Source organism: Emydura macquarii, unplaced genomic scaffold, assembly GCF_026122565.2.
Source record: "Emydura macquarii macquarii isolate MOO-44397 ecotype Brisbane River unplaced genomic scaffold, CSIRO-AGI_Emac_v2 contig_719, whole genome shotgun sequence".
Lineage (NCBI taxonomy): Eukaryota > Metazoa > Chordata > Testudines > Chelidae > Emydura > Emydura macquarii.
The window spans coordinates 11,873,771-11,882,004 of NW_027130856.1; the positions used below are offsets into that span (position 1 = coordinate 11,873,771).

An 8,234-nucleotide genomic window follows, 5' to 3' on the forward strand; every position below is an offset into this window, starting at 1 on the left:
TGAAAACAAATCTACCTAACAAGAGCAAGGTAACATTCAATTAAGCTAAAAAAGTTGAAATTCAAGCTGATAAAAAAAATGAATATTCTTCCACATAAAACCGTTACTAGACTGCAACTCATTGTCACAGGAAGTAGCTGAGATCAAGAACCTAGCAAGATTCCAAAAGGGACTGGAGATGTACATTAGGGATGCAAAAAGTTAACTGTTTAAACAGTAATCAGCCGTTGAAACGTTTTCAACGGCTGATTACTGTTTAAACTGGGGGGAGTGGCAGTTGGGGGAGGCTTGTAGCCCAGCAGGGGAGGAGTGGCATGAGTCACAGCTGGGCTGGGGTCCCCGCAAGCAGCAGGAAGGCATGGAGCCAAGTTACTTCTCATACACTTTATCTAGCAACCTTCCACCAATGTCTGCTCTACCAGGTGGAATATAGCCTGTTCATAAGGACTCAACAATGTCAATGAAGTGCTTATTGTAAACAATGTGAAAAGGAGAATTTGTGGCATAAATGAACCGAGCAATCTTTTCATCTATGGTGTCTTGATGGTATTTTCTGGTCCTTACTGCAAACCCATCCATGGTGGTGGTTTTACTGGATGATTGATATCTTTTGCTTGCTACTGATACTTTGTACTCTGAAAAACCTTTAGTTGCAGCACTGCTGCTAAAAGTACCAACAGATGACTCTGAAGTTGTTGCAGATAGAGAGTCACAGTCAAAGTCTCTTATGCTTAAATGGTATCCTGAAACAAAATTCAAAAATGATTTTGAATAGTTCTTCTCAGTTCTTCTCACTCTATTATTCAGTTAATCATTTACTTTTTTTCCAGCAAGGATGCAGATCTGATTCCAAATGACCAAAAAAGTTAAGACTGACTGCACTTAGAGTACACTTAATTTTGGAGTAAGCCCCATAGAACTCACTGACATGTCTGTTTTTTGAGAGGACAAGTACAAGATCCCTTGGAAAAGCTGATTTATGTTGAAGTAAAATAAGGAATAGACTTATGACATCACCATTATGGTCTGTGGCCATGATGTTCCAAAATAAGGGGCATGTATTATGTAATATAAAATAAGACAATGACATCTAGTAGCAACTCTAGATTTCTCTTACTGCAGCTTTCTGTACTGTATACTTGGGTGATAGAGTCTAAACCTAGTTAACAAATTAAACTATCCATACGGATTAGCTAAGAAACTTTTTTCCTAGCAACATCCAACCTAGCAAACAGCTTGGGAATTTACTTGTTAAATCACACTTCTACTAAAAGGCATAGTCTTGAAGAATGATGCATTGCAAAGTGAATTATTTAAGTTACTAAGCAGTTGATCCACATTGTTCTTCGGACATATCCACATCTTCATCCACATCATTTTCTCCCAATAAGCAGTTTTCATTATGATGTTTCATTCTTGCAAGTAGGCCCTGCATAGCCTTCTTGCACGGCTTACACTTGACACATTTTCCTTTTTTACCCAGGAAAGGAATTTCTTCAAAATATTCCCAGATAGGGTCTCTCTTACGCTCAAAAGCCATGAGAGTTTTTCTGTGGCAAAAGCATGGGGGAATACAGGAAGCTGTGTGTGTATTGAATAATGTCTTCCCTTTTTCTTTCCAGTCCACTCCATTGTTCCTTTCTATTCTGCCTCCATCCTTTGTCTCCCTCTCTTTAAGACAGTGTCTTAACTAACTCCTCTGCCTTGCTTGGCCCAGCTCCACCATCCCATAAGCACAGAACAACAATTCTATCCAGCCTGTGTCTTTCTTTGCACATGTGACATTAGTCTGCCGAGAAGCAGAAACCAAAAGTCCGGAACTTTCAAGAAGCAAGAGCTGGTAGTTAGGCTGGACAGACTGGAGCCATTAATTCTTTTTTATGAGACTGTAAGTGTAGGTTTAGCATGTTTGTGATGAGATTTAATTGTAACTATTTTTAAACCATTTAAATTTAGTTTTTTACTTTTTTAAAATAATATGATTTAAATCAAAAAATCCAATTTAAATAAAGAATCTGATTTTTTTTTTAAATCATTGATTTTTATCCACCCTGGCACTAATATGGGGGAGCCAATTATCCCATATTCACCTATTGCATGGTTCTTGCATCTTCCTCTCACGCATGTGTACTGGAGACAGGATATTGGACTTTAGATGGGTCTTGGATCTGATTCAGTATACATACTCTTGTGTTCCTACCTGTGGGGCATAATGCTCCCTACCAAGTTGAACAGAAACTCTCTTTTGTTACATTTAACAGCCAAACTAAATAGACATCAAAAGTGTGGAAACAGGATTCACATTCTGAAGTTAGTGTGGGATGCAACCCTGAAGCATTATAAACAAGCTATCTGAGGTAAGATTGTATCAGCTATGGTTAGAGAAGTTATTTTTCAGACGGTTTCAAGTCCCATAGTTCAATGACATTTTGAGGTGATCAGACATTTTCTAAAATATGTTTCTGAGCATGATATTACAGAACTGAGAGCCACTCTGTCTTAGCAAGAGTCAGAGTTTTGCTGCTGCTAAACTGCATATCAGTTACCTGAGACATCAGCCTGTCTGCCAGCAAACTCTTCAAAACTTATCTGCAAGGCAAGGTTTAGACTAGCAATCAATGAATCCCAGTTCCAAAGTTCACCCAAGACATCTCCATGCTCATTGGATACTCAGAGGTAGAGCACACATCTCTGTGAGGTTACTGAAAACTTACACTTCACTTCAATACACAGCACTAAAATGGCTCTGTAATAATCAAGAATAAATGTATTAACAAAGAAAAGATTTAAAAGCAACACTAAGTAAGAGGAAGTGATAGTTATGGTTACAAACAAAACATGTTCTCTAATGATTTAAACTTAATTTTAGCAAGTTACAATCTTTGCCTAAGTAGTTGTCTTACTTTACATCACGTTACCAACCCTCCAGACTCAGACCCAGAATCAGAGGCTGCTATCCCCTTTGTTCTTCAAGTGATGGACCACTAGAATGTCTTTTTGCTACCTTTATATTTTCCTAAATCCATTGACTTTGCCTCAAGAGCCAAGAAGACCTTCTACGGGTACAGACTTCAGTGTGTCCCCTGGTGTACTCAATACATAAGAAAAAGTTTAACATGTTTTGCATTTAAAACCAACTGATTTATTAAACAAAGGAAGTATCTCTAGTTAGTGAGCTGAGCTGATTGTGGATTTGGACTGGAAACAAAGGACTATTTAGGCACTTAACGTTTGTGAATTTCAGTGGAAATCAAGAGACTAAATACTTGTGGACCCCATGTCCTTCAAAATTTATACACTAGTAGACCTCATCCTTTCACACCTAGTTTTTATTATTCCTAAATGAGAGGAGGAAGACAAGCTTTCCTGTTTTTTCCAACTTCCAGCTGGTGTCTTAACTTTGCACCAGCCATTGAACAGAACTAGTTGAATTTGTATTTATCTTAAATAATTTCAATATATTAAATTTGGACCTTAACACAGATTAAAATTAAATTTGAAATTGACCTTTATTTTTTAAAAAACCCTATATTTAATTGAAATTTGAAAAAATCCTCAAGTGTTATCCACCCAGGAAGGCAGCATTAGAAAACAATTAACTGATGTAAACTGACAGTAACTGCGATGCAAAGAAACTGATTATGCTGAATAAAGGCAATTACTTTCAGGTAATGCTAGTTGAAATTGATTTTGATTAAAATATCTGAAATTGTTTGAAGAAAGAGGGTTTTGAATTTTGGGGATTTTCCTTCTTTCCTCTCCCCCACACTTCTTCCTATTTTATTTCTCCCTCCTTCCCCCACCCTTGCCACTGGAAGCGGGAATTTCCCCACTATGACAAAACAAAACATTTCAAAAATGTATATTTTTTTCAAAGTTTTAAAAAATTACCCTCAAAGAATTTTTTTAATAAGATATTGTTTGATGAAATCCTTTTTTGAGTGAAAAAAGTTTGAGAAAATTAATATGTTAAAAATAAACAGTCAAAAGGCCTAGCTCTGATATGTGAATTTGTGTGTGCAGTTTTGACTTTGCTGCGACTGGTTGTTTAGCTACAGGAAGTCAAAAAACCCTGTTGTTCTCACTTCTAGATTTCAAAAGGAAAGTTATTTCCATGTTTTCACTGGACATTAGTGATAACAATTTTTTGCAACAAAATATAGACAATTCTACAGTCCTCTAAAATGGAATTCAGTAACAAAAGTTGAAAAGAGAATTTAAACAACAAAGTTATGTAAACATTTGATAAGGGCTCTGTGGTTACAAACAGCTAACACAAGGACTATCTATAGGGCTCAGATGAATGTTATTTGAAGTTTATTTGTTCACTTCCTGTTCTGCACATTTTTTTTTTTAAATCACAATCATCTTGGCAAGCAGATTTGCACATTGACTTACAAAGGCTTCAGCTGACAATTTGTGCAGCCAAGATAACATAACTCTCGTAACTATCAAATTCTAGGCTACCCACTGGAAATAAAAACCTTTTTTACGTGGTGTTACAGGATCTCATACCCCAAAAAATGAACAAGAATACAGACCAATCAGAAGTACGCAGCAATACCTGCCAAAGGACCACATAATCAGAGCATGGAACTCTAACAGAGCCGAAGGCCAGTTCAACCACTCAAACTAGTCCAAAACCATGGTCTTTTCTGACATTCTACACACAAGCGTTCAGTGACTGACAACTAAACTGGTATGTGAGGTCACAGGCCTGTCCATATGCATTTAAAACCTTGTTATAACAATTCAGCTTCTAGGTTATCTAGGCCCAGTTAGAACAATGGTCTATGCTAACACACCAAGTTCTAGCTATTATTGGAAAGTTACTAGTTAAAACACAATGAGAAACAGCTTCAAGGATCCTCATGTCCTGAATAATTTGTTCCAAGTTCTTCTCACCCTAGAGGAAACCAGTTTTGCAGACAAGTCAACTTCAACCATGTTAGTTGTGACCAAACTGAAGCTAGTTTCAAGTTTTATTACCAGCAGGAAGAGCGAATCAGACTCCACATCCCCACTCACTGCCATCCCAGAAGTCATGCTAGTGGTGACATGAATCATCTGCCACACCCCCACAGGATCATTTCTCAGCTGTGCCTGGGGAACTTGGCAACATCAAGTTCAAAACATTCAACTGCCCCTTGTCTTTGCGCACACCATAGTGGGCTGCTGCCGCCACGGGCCTTGCTTGCGGAAAGCAGGAAACCACTCACGGCCGCATGCAAGTTTTACATGCAACTAATTTACAAAAACTGCAGCGTTGGCATGCGGTTCAATGGCTGCTTTCCTCGCTTCTCTTGAAGAAACGCCGAGTACACGGAGCCGCCCACGATAAGGCTGAAGTGAAGTGACAACGAAGACGAAACTGAACAAAGGCTCTCGGGAGTGAATCACTGCTTCGTTACCTGCGAGCGCCCTGAGACGCGTCTCCTCCGCCCTCTCACCCCCCACCCCGAGCAGCGGCTGCGCCCCCGGAGGCTCGTGCACGACCCGGGTTCGCCTCGTCGCGAAGGATGAACACGGGCCTTTTCCTTTCTCAGAGCCGAGATGTCTCTGCAAGGCCCCCAGAGGAACCCAGCCGCCGGCGGCCCTGCCTCCCTCGGCGCCGTCCCGAAGCAGGGAGCCCATGTCCCGGATCGCGCTCCATGTCCCGCGGGGTCAGCCAGGGACGCCTTCTTGCAGGAGGAAACCGCAGCTGCTCAGCTTCACCTCAGCGCTAGGGGCAGGGCTCACCATGGGCCCGCCCAGTCGCCCCGAGCGAGCTAAGCGCCCCCCCCCCAGCAAGCACCGGCACTTGGCCTGCGCCCTGCATCGCCGCCAAGTGCCCGCCGTCGCGCCCGCTCTTCAGGGCTCCCCTCAGCCCCGCTCTGCGCCGCCCCACCAGCGGGAGATGCGGGGGGGCCTGTTCCACTGTTGCTAAGGGCCAGCGCCCGCCTCGCGTTCTACCCGCCTCCGGCCCGATAGAGCCGCGGCCATCCGCGCCCCGGCGGGAGCGGTCCAACCCGTCCACACCCACCCACCCCTCCCCCCGCGATCCCCTCACTCACCCTGCCCAGGGGAACACGCTTCCACCTCTCCGCTCCAAGCAGCAGCAGCGGCAGCTCCAACCGGCCCTAAGCACACGCACAAACAGAAGTTGCGTCGCACGCCGGAACGTCACTTCCCCTAACGCCCCCTATTTCCGGAAGTTTCTGGAACGGCCTCTCGCCGCCCTCCTCCCCGCGAGGAAGTGGGGAGACAGAGAACGAGCGAGCGAGCGAGCGAGCGGCAGCGCCACCTGCTGGCCCTAGGTGGCGCGCTGAGGGCAGGTGCAGCCGACGGCCTCTGAGTCTAGGCGGTCGGGGGAGCCAAGGCGGGACTCCCGGCGACGCTTCAGTGTGAGGCCCTGACCGCACATCGCAGTTCTCCAGGCCCCCGCCCCACCTTGTCATGGCCCCCTAAGGGCATGAGCCATGGTGGTAGCCCAGCACCAGGCTGGACCTGCTGTGATGCCGAGACCTGGAGGGCATCCCAGCTGCACCAGGACTAAGGGCCCTTTGCTGAGTCCTCTGGGGTAGCGAGCACAAGGTGCAGTGCACCTGGCTGAGGGCAGCAGCCACAGGCCCCGTTTAGTGCACCAGGAGACTGGGCATCACTCTGGGTGCCCAGACCCCCCCCCCCCCCCCACAAACAAACAAACCTGGGCAGCCTGGTGGGTAATCAGCTGGACATGAGCTCCCAGTGCCATGCTTTAGCCAAAAGGGCTATTGCCATTCTGGCATGCATTATCACAGGCCTCTCCAGTAGGATTAGAGAGGTTACTTTACCTCTGTATTTGGCACTGGTGTCACCCTTGCTGGAATACTGTGTCTTGTTGTGGTGCCCACAATTTGCAAAGGATGTAGACAATGTGGAAGGGTTTTAGAAAAGAGCCCTGAAAATGATTAAAGGATTAGAAAACGTGCCTTTCAGTGATAAACCCCAATCTATTTAGCTTTGCAAAGAGAAGGTTAAGGGGTGACTTGCTCACAGGCCGTAAGTACCTACATGAGAAACAAATATTTGCTAATGGGCTTTTTAGTCAAGCAGAGAAAGGTGTATATATAACACAATCCAATAGCTGGAAGTTGAAGCTGGACAACTTCAGGCGGGAAATAAGATGTACATTTTTAACAGGGAGGATAAAATTAACCCTTGGAATAATTTGCTAAGGGTTGTGGGTGGATTCTCCATCTGAGGCACTCTTTAGGCTGATGTTGGATATTTTTCTAAAATACATGCTTCAGGAAATATTTTGGAAATAACTGACTGTGTTATATAGACGGGCAGACTAGATGAGCACAGTGGTCGCTTCTGACCTTGGGCTATATTAAATCTCTGTGATTTCAACTGTCAGTAGCTGGTATCTAATCCATGATTGACACTGCACATAATTTTATTGCAAGTCTCACACTTGTTGGTGTTTTTCTTAAAGCCTGAGCTCCTGGAATCGGGGGATTACATCAGAATCTCAGCTTTCATTTAAAAATAAAAGTAAGGTTCTAGCTCTGCTGGTTGTGAAGAAAAGCTTGAAAAGGTGAACTTGAAAGCTCAGAAAATGGAAGGCAAAAGAAAAGAATCCCAAATTTATTTTTTAAAATCTCAATTTTTAAACCAGTCAATTTTTTTGAGGCCTGATTCATGGTTTTTGAACAACTGTCTATCTAATATGGACCCTATCACCATCATAATTGAGTGTGTAACTTGTGTTATCAAAGCAGCAACAGTATTATTCTGAACATTGTTTCTTGTTCTCAGCAGATAAATTCTTTCTAGCTTTTGAGCTTGCTAGTTTCAGAGGATTCTGTTGTTCATTGTACATTCTCTAGGCAAACCCCAGATCAGCATGGCCTGGGCTGAGAACCAGATGAGTTATTTCCCTCTCCAAAAATTTTTATAGAGTCAGGCAGGACTTTCAAAAGGGGTCAAACAGAGGTAGCTACCTACTGCACACTGAATTTCTATGGTAAGTGGGCTCCTAACTTCCTTAAATCTCTTAGCAAATCCCAGCCTCAATAGAGAAAGTATATTAATTCATTTCTTTTAATTGTTATGCCAGATTTTATGAGTCCAGTACTTTGACAGCTATGGAACAAAGTCCTCTGTTTATTCACCAAATAAAAACAGCACAAACAGCAGAAAAAAATTCACCTCAGTGCTATCTGAGAGGAAACTGCTACAGTCAAAAGCACAACTCATTCTATGCCCAT

General features: G+C 43.2%; 1 protein-coding gene across 6 annotated transcripts in view; it reads right to left on the reverse strand.

The window, feature by feature from the left end:
- The window catches only part of DNAJB6 (DnaJ heat shock protein family (Hsp40) member B6), a 101,387-nt gene extending 95,205 nt beyond the window's left edge, over positions 1 to 6,182 (reverse strand). For 2 of the 6 annotated variants that reach the window (XM_067542705.1, XM_067542706.1), the window contains exon 1: positions 6,054 to 6,181. The gene's annotated coding sequence lies outside the window, so the exon portion shown is untranslated. Of the gene's footprint in view, positions 1 to 4,989; positions 5,010 to 6,053 lie in introns of those variants that run through there. The other 4 variants (XM_067542703.1, XM_067542704.1, XM_067542702.1 and 1 more) reach the window with 4 other exon arrangements.
- Between the last annotated feature and the right edge of the window lie 2,052 nt (positions 6,183 to 8,234).